We start from the raw sequence: 12,525 nt of genomic DNA on the forward strand, positions 1-12,525 counted from the left end.
TGACCCAACAAATAGAGGGTGATAACAGTTCTTGCTCTTTCCATCCTGTCTCATGCATTTGCCTGCTCTGTTCCTGTCCCTGGGTTATCCCTTTTCTCATTTCCATTGGTCTAAGTACTTATTTGTCATTCAAGGTCCACCTCCTCCAGGAAGTCTTCCCTGATACCACCTTGGATTTACAGTGCATGAGTAAACAGTCACCCAGTAGTGTCCGACTCTTTTATGAAAGGGCATGCCTTATCTTTTCTTCCTCAGTGGTGGCCAGCATGGAGTTATGTAAAAGAAGTGACTTTTGGATGGCCTCTAAGGATGCGGGCTGGTTGCCAGAAAATACAACCAGGTGATCAGAGGGTTGGAATTTTCAGTCTTCCCCAGTCCAACCTCAGGAAAAGGGACTGGGGCTAGAGTTTGAGTTCAATTACCAGTGGCTGATAACTTAATCAATTATGTCCATGTAGTGAAGCCTCTGTAAAAACCCAACAGGACTTGGTGTGCAGAGCTTCTGGGTTGGTGAACACATGATTCAGGAAGGGTGGAGTGCTCAGGGAGAATGTCCTTCCCACTCGCCCTGCGCTATGCATCTCTTCCATCTGGCTCTTCCTGAGTTATATCCTTCTATAATAAATCTGTAGTAAGTAAGTTTCTAAGAGTTCTGAGTTTGTTATGCTCTTGCAAGTTAATCAAATCCAAGGAGGTGGTCATCGAAGTTTCAATCCAGAAAGCTGGTTGGGCTTCCCAGGTGGCTCTCACAGTAAAGAAACCACCTCCCAATGCAGGAGACATAGGAGATGTGGGTTCAGTCTCTGGGTCGGGAAGATCCTCTGGAGGAGGGCATGCAACCCACTCCCATACTCTTGCCTGGAGAATCCCATGGGCAGAGGAGTCCAGTGGGCTACAGCCCATAGGGTCACAAAAGTCTGATACGACTGAAATGACTTAGCACACACACGTGCACAGGTAGGTGACAACCTGGACTTGGAATTGGCAATTGGCAAGTGGGGTGGGGGACAGTCTTGTAGGACTGAGCCCTTAACCTGTGGGGTCTGATGTTTTCTCCAGATAGATAACATCTAAATTGAGTTTACTTGTATGACTCCCAGCTGGTATCAGAGAATTGCTTGATGGTGTGGGGAGAATAATCACCTATTGTAATTGGGTGCAGAATCCTACCTGCAATATCTTTTGGAGGGACACAGTTCAGAACAACTGTTTTACCTTTGTGCTGTAAATACATCACTGGGACTGGCTTCCCTAGTACGGAATAGTCATTTCCTTGGTATATTTAGGAGGGTGGATGATTGGTTCCAGGACCCTCCAAGAATACCAAAATCTGAGAGGCTCAAGTCATTTATCTAAAATGGTGTGATAGTGTACAGAGTGTTTGGGAGAAGAGAAGATTCCAAATAATGGAGTTTTCTAGTAAAAGGAGGGCTACATTGTCCTGATGATTCTAGTATGGTATAGTAAAGGTGTTTGGATTTTTCTTTTTTCTTTTTTTGACCCCATATGGCTTATGGGATCTTAGTTCCCTGACCAGGGATTGAACCTGGGCCCTCAGCAGTGAAAGTGCCAAGTTCTAACCACTGAACTGCCAGGAAATTCCTCTAGACGATTCTTAATTCAGGATCGATCAACAGTAGAAATGAGGACTCCTGGCTAGCAATGGTTGATCTGTATAGCAAATGTATATAGGTGCTTCGGGCCAAAACCAGTTCTGCATCAAAGACTACGCCTGGATTTTACGTTTGGGGAGAACAAAAGATTGGCTAGTTCTGCTTTTGTACCTTTCAGTTAGAAGGAAAATACTGAACAAACAAAATTCAGTTAAAGATCCAGGTTAGATTGTGTCTGGTCAAAACAGAGATTTTATTTTACATTTGGATTATGCTTTGATATTGCACAACTTTGAATTACTAGTAGTATGTGACATATACTATGACATACATCACACCATCACACATAGCATACTACATGCTAGGTACTATCCTGAGCTGTTTATGTTCATTAACGCATTCAATCCTCACAATAATCCTATGGAGGTACTTTGGTTCTCTCCATTCTACAGATGAGAAAACCGAGGTTCAGAGAAGTTATGTGTCTTGCCCAAGATTACAAAGCTAAGAGGTGGAAGGATCAGAATTGAATCCAGGCTACAGAGCCTGCATTATGATTTTCTGCCCTTGGTGACTAACTTGTCCTGATTTGCTAAGACGTTTTGTATTTGGTACTGAAAGTTTCACCTCCTGAGAACCCCTTCAGCCCCAGGCAACTCACGACAGCTGGTCATCTTACCTCTGCCTCTCAAATACAGCTTTCCAAGGTCATCTGTTTTTAAGTAGAGCCATAATTACCTCTAGCCTGTGTGCTGTTCAGTTCAGTGATTGCTAGTAAGATAGAGGGGTTGTGAAAATGACCTTGATCAGGCTCTTGCTGTTGAAGTGGATAATATATGGAGAAAATCTGTGGAGAGGACGAACAGGAGCCAAGGAAAATATTTCCAGATCGGCAATAAATAATGACTAAAAGAGAATGGGGTGGGTGAAGAGCTGGCTGTGACTGAGGCCAGAATAGGACTGGAAATGCCTAATATAATGAAGGTGGCGATGGTGATGGCGGTGCTTCTCTAATATTGGTTGAGTGCCTTGTGCCAGGTTCTGTGCTAAACACCTTTCTCATTCAGCCTTCACGACAACCATGTGAGATAGGCACTAGTATTCTGCCACTTTACAGATGGCAAAATTGAGACCAAGGAAGTTAAAGGAAAGGAAAGGAAGCAGCAAAGGAAGCAGGTGACTTCTGGGTGAGAAAGACGAAGTGGACCTAGGCCTGTTTTGGCTCAAAAGATTTTTTCAGTATGTTTCCTACTTCAGATTTTTTTCCAGAATCTCTAAGGACACAGCATTTTTTCCAGACTTGTAGGCTGTTCAGACTGGAAAACAGGAAAAGGACTGAGTGCCAGCCTGTCCCTTGTGCTCACCGGATATTTCCCTGCAATCAGTGAACTTCTACGTGCAGAACTTGCCACACGTCTGCGGTTTTTCTGAGTGGGCTTAAGTCAGGCATCTCTTATGTGACTTGGCTAGACAATTGGATGTTAATGAGTGACTGATGAGAAAACTCAGGAGACAATTACCTGCAGGAGATCTGAGTGCTGCAGGAGAAGCTGTGGGGGTGTCTGTGTTGGGCCCCCCTGAAGGGCCCTCCTTTATTTTATAGGCTTTGATGTATTATTCACCTGCCACCCCTGAGGGCTTGCAATTAATTTTCATTTATCCTGGTTCTTTACCAGAGGGTTACAAGTTACAAATGGCCCCCTTTCTGGTGTCCTACCAATCTTTCCTTTTAAAATAATGCCCTGTTAATGGAGAGAAAAGAGCTCTGTAGAGATGGGTAATGTATGAAGGAGTTTTTGTTTTGTTCTAAGGAGTGAGTGTCCCTAATTTGCCAAAATGCCAGTGGATGCCCTTGATTCTGCTTTCAGAGAGAATGCATTAAAAAAAGGAGTAGGGTGATACACTGAGAGATTACCATACTAAGTGAAATGAAGTCAGAAGAGAAAGAAAAATACCATACTATTTCATTTACATGTGGAATCGGAAATATGGCACAAATGAGCCTATCTACAAAAGAGAAACAGGCCCACAGATAGAGAAAACAGATCTGTAGTTGCCAAGGGGGAGGGGATGGGGGCGAGAAGGACTGGGACCTGGGATTAGCAAAACGTAAACTATTATATGTACCCACTCCAGTGTTCTTGCCTGGATCCCAGGGACGGGGGAGCCTGGTGGGCTGCCATCTATGGGGTCGCACAGAGTCGGACACGACTGAAGTGACTTAGCAGCAGCAAACTATTATATGCAGGATGGATAAACAACAAGATCCTACTGTTTGGCACAGGGAACTATATTCAATATCCTATGATAAACCATAATGGAAAGTATAACTGAGTCACTTTGCTGTATAGCAGAAATTAGCACAACATTGTAAATCAACTATACTTCAATAAAAAAAAAACACCCAAAAAAGAAATAGGGCATTTGTTTTTGTTTTATTTTCTTGTTACCATGTGCTTTAAAAAAAATCCTTATCTAATGGATGAGCAGTTTGATTTAGTCAACGAGGCTGAATGGAAGGGTAGCTGTCTGCAAGCATTCTTTTTTTTTAATTACGATAAAATGTGTATAATGAAATTTGTCAGTTCAGTGGCAGTAAGTAAGTACATTCGCACTGTTGTATAACTATCACCTCCATCCATCCAGAGAACTCTTTTCATCTTGCAAAACTGAAACTCTGATTCTTTAACTCCCCATGTTTTGCCTCTCACTTTTCTTCTGATAGTCTGTATTAGGATGGTCAGAAGAAGCATTAAAGACATGAATTGGTCTCCATTAACTGACCCAGCTTTCTGCTCATCACTGTTTCTCGGAAGAAATGATTATACAACCACATGGATCATCTGCCTCTAATGGGGTCAAATGAGTAAACATTCCCCCTTTACAATTGTGGGCAGGGAAGGGGCCTTGGAGTCATAATTCCCTGAGGCCTCTTAGATTCAACTGGCAAACTCACTGGGTAATTAATGGTCCAGTTAATAGTCAGATGGAATACATGCTGGGCTGACATTATTCTGAAGAAAGATTAGGCAATAGAATTTTTTTTTAAGTTTTCAAAATATTTAAAGATAAAAGGTGCTCAATTGTAAAGAATTTTAAACTGTATGAAAGGATATAAAGAGAACATTAATTGTTCCTCCTTAGTTCTCTCTTCTGCTTCTTGTGCTTTTTTCTGGATTAAATGTGTAGAGAAGCATATGTTTTCAAGTATGTTTATATCCATCTGTATTATCTATTCTTTTGTTTTTTTTTTCCCCTAGCTCTAAAAATACACTTATTGCATCATCTATTCTTTAAAAAGGAACGTGTGTGCGTGCTAAGTCGCTTCAGTCGAGTCTGACCCTATGGACTGTAGCCTCCAGACTCCTCTGTCCATGGGATTCTCCAGGCAAGAATACCGGAATGGGTTGCAATGCCCTCCTCCAGGGGATCTTCCCAACTCAGGGATCAAACCCGAGTCTCTTATGTCTCCTGCATTGGCAGCTTGGTTCTTTATCACTAGCACCAGGAAGCTCCTTTAAAAGAAAATAACAATAGAATATCATTGTTTATATCGCTCTGCCACTTCAGGACTGCCCTGTGTTCCCTATATGGACATACCATGATTCATTATGTCATTTTCTTGGTGATGGGCATGAGGGTTGTTCGTAGTTTTTCACTAAGCAGCGTGGCACTGAACATGTTAATGCATTTGGTCATATAGTTTACATATACTTACGTGCACCTGGCTACAGGATACATTCCTAGAAACAAGATGTAAAAACTGGATGGACAGTGCCAGCTACCAAAAGCTAAAAATTTAAAACAACTGCTGACCTCTTGGGAAGCTTGGCCAGCCCTTGTGACTCTATAATCTGAAGAGATGCTGGCCCAGTAAGTCAGTTAGGACCATCCAACTGAAAAAGGTGCCCTATGGTTTTGGCACCTGACTAACGTCAAGTTGGGGTACTCCTTGCACTGAAAAGTTTCATCCTCATTATAAATGGTCAATTTAGCTCTCTGATTTCCAGCCCCTCTTTTTAAACTATATATATTTATATTATATATAATATTTTATTTAATATATATATTTATAAAATAGATATTATATATTATATTTATTATATTATATATAATAAATATATATTATATACAATATTTTATATACATAATATATATAAAATACATATTTGTTTTTATTTGGCTGCAGGTCTTAGTTGCCACATGTGGGATCTAGTTCCCTGATCAGGGATTAAACCTGCACCCCCTGCTTAGGGTGTGTAGAGTCTTAGCCACAGGATCTCCAGGGAAGTCCCTCTAAGTCAGCCTCTTGATGACTTTGGTGAATATCAATCAATTCTTTGGAGACTGCTCACCCATCTAAGGGGACCAATGCAATTTACCATCTATTTTTTCACTTAGGGTTTGAGGTGATCAACCAAAGGACAGCTGCACTGCTGAAGCATTTAGCCTCTACGGCCCAGTTGCTCTGCTGGATTGCTGGCTTGAATGACCAAATGCTCAGAGCTACTCTGAGACCTGGAATAGGGCTGAGTTCTCATTAACCCAAAAGCCCAAGGGGATCCCAGGGTGATCTCGGCTGACCTGGAAGAGTCTGCCTTACAGAACATTTATCTTCCCATGGCAATTAGTCTATTTCCTAAAGATTGGGTCTGGTTGGAATCCAGCCAGGACCTCCAGTTGTCCAAGGCAGATCTGAGTTAGAGATTCGCACCTAGCTGATTCTGCCTGTCCAAAAGGAACCAAAGCATCTGTCATGTGCCTGGGGAGTCAGTGACAGATGCCTTCTAGGGAGTGCAGGAAGAGCTCCTGCAACTTCAGCTGGAGATTCCCCAACTGACAGCAACGCCTCTGCCTCCATTTACATTTTGATCTAATTTCTGCATGTGATTTCTGAACTTGTATTCTTCTGGTGACAAGGGAATAAAGCAATGACAGGCCTCAATCATCTTCATGTGCTCCCTGGAAGAAATCATGTTTTCTGCTCCTGAGATTATCTACTAATAGAAGGGCAGGGTTTTCACCTCCACAGGACTTAGGCAGTGGAATTCCTCCTGCCTCCTTGAATTAGCTTCACATGGCACTGAAAGTAGCAAAAAGGGATTGGTGCTGTGTTTATGGTCCATAAATAATTCCGTAGCTCCTGCAGTAATTTTTTTTCTTGAGCAGTTTGTGTGTGTGTGTGTGTGCACGCTCAAGGCACAGATTTCTCCATATTAAAATTTTATTTATTTTTTTGTGCTGGGTCTTCATTGCTGCGAGTGGGTTTTCTCTAGTTGCAGCTCACGGACTCTAGAGCACGGGCTCAGTAGTTGTGGGACATGGGCTTAGTTAATCTGAGGCATATGGGATCTTCCCGGACCAGGAATCATTGGCATTGGCAGGTGGTTTCTTAACTACTGGACCACCAGGGAAGTCCAAGGCATAGATTTCTGAAACAGATTACTTGACTAGCAAGACCTCTCAATGTGAGATCTAATTGTCTCTAGGGCCAATAAACACTGACTTAAGAACTTTCTGTGGGGCTGGCAGATCTGAGAAGTGCCTCTCTCAGGAAGTGGGGATTTAAGGTCTCTGAATCTGCAGGACATGAATTCATGATGTGGTTAGAAATGCTCAGTTGCAGATGTAGCATCATGCAGTGGAGTGCAGAGCAAGACAGCCCAAGTTTGAGTAACACTTCTGCCCCTGGACAAGTCACTTCGTGCTTCTGAGCCACATTTGTTCATTCTGCAAACGGTCACTGAGCATCAGTAGCACATGGAATCAACGAATGAGTTTACCGAGTACCCACTATGCCCTGGCACTGTGGTAGGTACCTTCCCCCAGTTTTCTTCTCTGTAAAATGTAGGTAATACTGTACCTGCTCTCTATTCCTCCAGGATTGCCGTGGGACCCAAAACAAGATAACGTGGGAAAATACTTTGGAAGCAGCAAACCATATAACCATGTAGAGGCCTGTTACCTTTGCTTTTTTTCCCCCCAAATTTTCCACTTCCTCTGTTTTCCCTTCCCATCCTTCCAAGTCTGTACGAGCTTGCCTGGGTGTGGTTTCACGGGGCTGATTATTCACCATGCCACCCAAGTCTAGTGTAGACACATAGCTGGGAGTGTAGCATTTCCTTCTAAACCCATGCCCTTAGGCACACGTGTCGTCTTGAAATCTACATCAGTGGGAACACCAGCTTCCCACACGCTGTGAGAGATGGAGTTTGAATATGTGTATGAATCACGTGAAGTGGAAGGGTTGAGTTCTGTGGCTTTGTACTGTTTGTTCCCACATCATCAGAGATGAGATCTGAGTGATCAGGTGAACTTGATCTGCAGCAAAAAGAGCATGGGCTCAGGAGTCAGACCCTCTGATCCAGGCCTCTGTTCTGCCAGTTACTGATTGTTTAGGTGGCTTGACCCAGCTAAGGCAAAAAAGGGAATCCAGTGGAAGGATCCTTGTTGTTGTTCAGTCACTAAGTCATGTCTTGCTCTTTGTGACCCCATGGACTGCAGCATGCCAGGCTTTGGGGTCCTTCATTATCTCCTGGAGCTTGCTCAAACTCATGTCCATTGAGTCGGTGATGCCATCCAACCATCTCATCCTCTGTCGTCCCCTTCTCCTCCTGCCTTCAATCTTTCCCAGCATCAGGGTCTTTTCAAATGAGTCAGTTCTTTGCATCAGGTGGCCAAAGTATTGGAGTTTCAGCTTCAGCATCAGTCCTTCCAATGAATATTCAGGACTGATTTCCTTTAGGATTGACTGGTTTGATTTCCTTGCTGTCTGAGGGACTCTCAAGAGTATAGCACCACAGTTTAAAAGCATCAGTTCCTTAGTGTTCAGCCTTCTTTATGGTCTGACTCTCACATTCATACATGACTACTGGAAAAACCATAGCTTTGACTGTATGGATCTTTGCTGACAAAGTGATGTCTCTGCTTTTTAATACGCTGTCTAGGTTTGTCATAGCTTTTCTTCCAAGGAGCAAGCGTCTTTTAATTTCATGGCTGGAGTCACCGTCCATAGTGATTTTGGAAACTAAGAAAATAAAATCTGATCCTGGATATCTAGAACTGGGGATAACCAAACTCAGGGACTTAAATGCTTTCAGGACATTCTTTTCTCTCTGAATTTTAACCCTGTCTATGCATGGCCTTTATTCTTTCAGTTCAGCTTTTCCCCAGAGAAGAGCTCATGGCTTCTGGCAGCTCTTGTTCATATGAGCTGCTGCTGCTAAGTCACTTCAGTCGTGTCCGACTCTGTGCGACCCCAGAGACGACAGCCCACCAGGCTCCCCCGTCCCTGGGATTCTCCAGGCAAGAACACCGGAGTGGGTTGCCATTTCCTTCTCCAATGAGCTAACAGATCATAACTTTACTATTAGAGAAGGCCTGGTCTCTTCCTTCAATTTCCATGTCAAAAATGCTGGAGCAGTCTGATTGGCCTGGCTTGGGTCATGTGTCTGGTCCTAAACCAATCAACCTTTGCAAGGGGAGGGGCAGAAAGGGTCATGTGGCAGAGATAAAACCATTCCTAGAGATTAGGGAATTGATTGTGAGCCTGACAGCTAACTTTTTTTTACAGTTACTTCATTTCTCTGAGTCTTAGTTTTCTGACATGTAAGTGCGACTAATAATACTGTCCAATATCACAGTGAGGTATACAACTCTCACATTTTGACACTTTCATCTTGTTCTTAGATTTAGCTAGTAGTGGAGGCTGAAAAATAATGAGACAAACTGGGAAACCTTTAACGTATTGAAACAAAAAATTTGGTGACATGCAATATTTACTTTCACATATCAAAAGTATGTGTCCACCCAGTCCATTCTGAAGGAGATCAGCCCTGGGATTTCTTTGGAAGCAATGATGCTGAAGCTGAAACTCCAATACTTTGGCCACCTCATGCGAAGAGTTGACTCACTGGAAAAGACTCTGATGCTGGGAGGGATTGGGGGCAGGAGGAGAAGAGGACGACAGAGGATGAGATGGCTGGATGGCATCACTGACTCGATGGACGTGAGTCTGAGTGAACTCCGGGAGTTGGTGATGGACAGGGAGGCCTGGCGTGCTGCGATTCATGGGGTCGCAAAGAGTTGGACACAACTGAGCGACTGATCTGATCTGATCAAAAGTATGTAAAGCAGTTACTTTAAAAATTAAATTAATTAATTAATTTATTTTTGGCTGCTCTGGTTCTTCATTGCTGCTTACCCTGGGCTTTATCTAGTTGCATCGAGAGAGGGCTATTCTCTAGTTGCTGTGTTTGGGCTTCTCATTGCAGTGGCTTCTCTTATTGAAGAACACAGGCTCTAGAGTGCATAGGCTTCAGTAGTTATGGCACATGGGCTCAATATCTGCAGCTCTTGAGTTCAAGAGCATGAGCTCAGTAATCGTGGCACATGGGCTTAGTTGCCCTGCAGTATGTGGGATCTTCCTGGACCAGGAATTGAACCAATGTCCCCTGCAATGGCAGGCGGATTCTTTCCCACTGAGTCACCAGGGAAGCCCAAACCAGTTACTTTTAAACTCAAATTTGTTTCCTAGGCAAGATCTAAATTCTGGAATTCAGTGTCTAATTAAATCATATGGGGGGGAATCAGGAGGAGTAACATATACACACTACTGAATATAAAATAGGTAACCAACAAGGAATTACTGTACAGCACAGGAAACTATACTCAATATTTCATAATAACCTATAAGGGAAAATAACCTGAAAAAGAATATACATACATACATATATATATATATATGAATCATTATGCTGTACACCTGAAACTAACACGATATTGGAAATCAACTATACTTCAATTAAAAATATAAATAAACAATATCTTTAAAACAGGTCTTTCCTGGCAGCTCAGATAGTAAAGAATCTGCCTGCAATTCAGGAGGGTTCGATCCCTGGGTTGGACAGATCACCTGGAGAAGGGAATGGCAACTCACTCCAGTATTCTTGTATAGAAAATTCCACGGACAGAGGAGTCTGGTGGGCTACAGTCCATGGGGTCGCAAAGAGTTGGACATGACTAAGAGACTAACACTACTGGTAAATGAAACTGTGTGAATATTAAAAAATATAAATTGATCTGAAGAGTATTATAAATATTACATAACTAACAAAAAGACAAAAAACACTAGTGTAGGCATAAAAGAACATAATTCAATGGGAAAGTTTTCTGTTTTATGCAAACCAGGTTTACAACTAATAAAGGGAAAGGTAAAATGTAGAAAATTAAATGGATAGTTTTTTAAATCAAGGATTCAAATTATAATAAATACATTGATAATATATCATTCTACATATACAACTTTTAATATACAAGAATATGCAATGTATGTCTGTCTTTTATATTTACAGAAATAGCTGAATGACACCCAAAGAGCATGTTTCTGTGTGCTCTGGAGAAAGAAAGATCTCCTTTGAGAAGGGATGTTAATAACCTGAGCATCATTTCCAAAGTGGCCAGAGAGTCAGTGTCTTGATCACAAACCTGCTTGAAATTTACAGGTAGCTGTGAATGACTGCACCAAGCCAAGGCAATTGGGGACAATATGGCTCTTAGACGGAGTTGAAGGATACAGTTCCAGGCTTAAATCATCCCTGCTCAAATTTACTCCTGAAAAGCAGTAGAAATTGGAGGCCCTATCATTTGAGACCTGGCCAAATGGCCTGGCTGACCATCTCCCCATTCCCTGTATCTTGCAGATCCTACCTACCTCTTGGGGTTGTGATGATAGTGACTAAAGTATTATTATACTCCTATCATACTATCATATGCCTACCATATCATTTAGTAGGTACTCAAAACCTACTGAATCTCTTTCTTTTTCCTATGGCTCAATAAAAAAAAAACTTTGGAAAATCACGGGCACATAAACAAAGATGGCTATAGACATTCATTCTGAGAGCAGGCCACATGGCTCAAATATTGACCACGGTATCCACTGATTTGTTTAAAAGTGATTTCCTGATGGCTCAGACGGTAAAGTGTCTGCCTGCAATGCAGGAGACCCGGGTTCGATCCCTGGGTTGGAAGATCCCCTGGAGAAGGAAATGGCAACCCACTCCAGTACTCTTGCCCAGAAAATTCCATGGATGGAGGAGCCTGGTAAGGGTACAGTCCATGGGGTCACAAAGAGTTGGACATGACTGAACGACTTCACTTTCTCTTTTAACTTTCAGAGGATCCCACAGTGATTCTCAATTTGATTCAAGCAAGCTCAATTTGAAAAATATCTTAGTATTCTAAGTGCTTCTTGGCCCCTAAGGAATCAGGCAAGCTAAAGCATGTTTGGATGAAGATTCACATTTAGCCCATGAAACTATATATTGCAATAAAATGCTTATATTTTATCTTGTATGACACAGCCACATGATATAATTATACTGCATGGTATGCCAAAGGCTCAGAATAGCAGAACACTTATTTAAATTGCAGTTTAGAATTTCTCAAATCACTACCTTTTCCTAAGAAGTCCGTGTCCTCATGACATTGTCAGTCCAATTAAACAAAAAAAGCAGGAAATATAGTTTATCATTTGAAAATGCTGTCTCCATCTTATAGCAGAACATCTAGCCATGTGGCTTTGGGCAAACCATTTGATCTCTTCAACTTGAAAAACATTTTCATGCCTACCACGTGCAAGGTTTGGGGATGGACTTCTGTGGGATGATTCAGACATGCCTTTGATGAGAAAGGCATGCTGGGTAGGGATCTTCAGTAGAAGTAAGTAGAGAATCTGCAATAGTTCTGGAAGCAGAGTATTAAGGAGGGGAATTAGCAAGTGGTTTGGTTTGGTGGAAGCATATGGACATGTAGATGCGCAGGGGCGCTAACGAAGGTTGTTGGGAAGCTATTAATAGGATAGAGGGCTCCTAAGTGAGGCAGGCATCCCAGATTTGGAGCCTGGATGACT

The 12,525-nt window shown here is 42.3% G+C and overlaps 1 non-coding gene across 1 annotated transcript; it reads right to left on the bottom strand.

Moving 5' to 3' along the window:
• Positions 1 to 1,525: 1,525 nt before the first annotated feature.
• TRNAE-UUC (transfer RNA glutamic acid (anticodon UUC)) lies at positions 1,526 to 1,598 on the bottom strand. Its single transcript has one exon. It is a non-coding gene; the product is annotated as a tRNA-Glu (tRNA).
• Positions 1,599 to 12,525: the final 10,927 nt, after the last annotated feature.

The sequence above is a fragment of the Bos taurus genome, chromosome 19 (genome assembly GCF_002263795.3).
Source record: "Bos taurus isolate L1 Dominette 01449 registration number 42190680 breed Hereford chromosome 19, ARS-UCD2.0, whole genome shotgun sequence".
NCBI lineage: Eukaryota > Metazoa > Chordata > Mammalia > Artiodactyla > Bovidae > Bos > Bos taurus.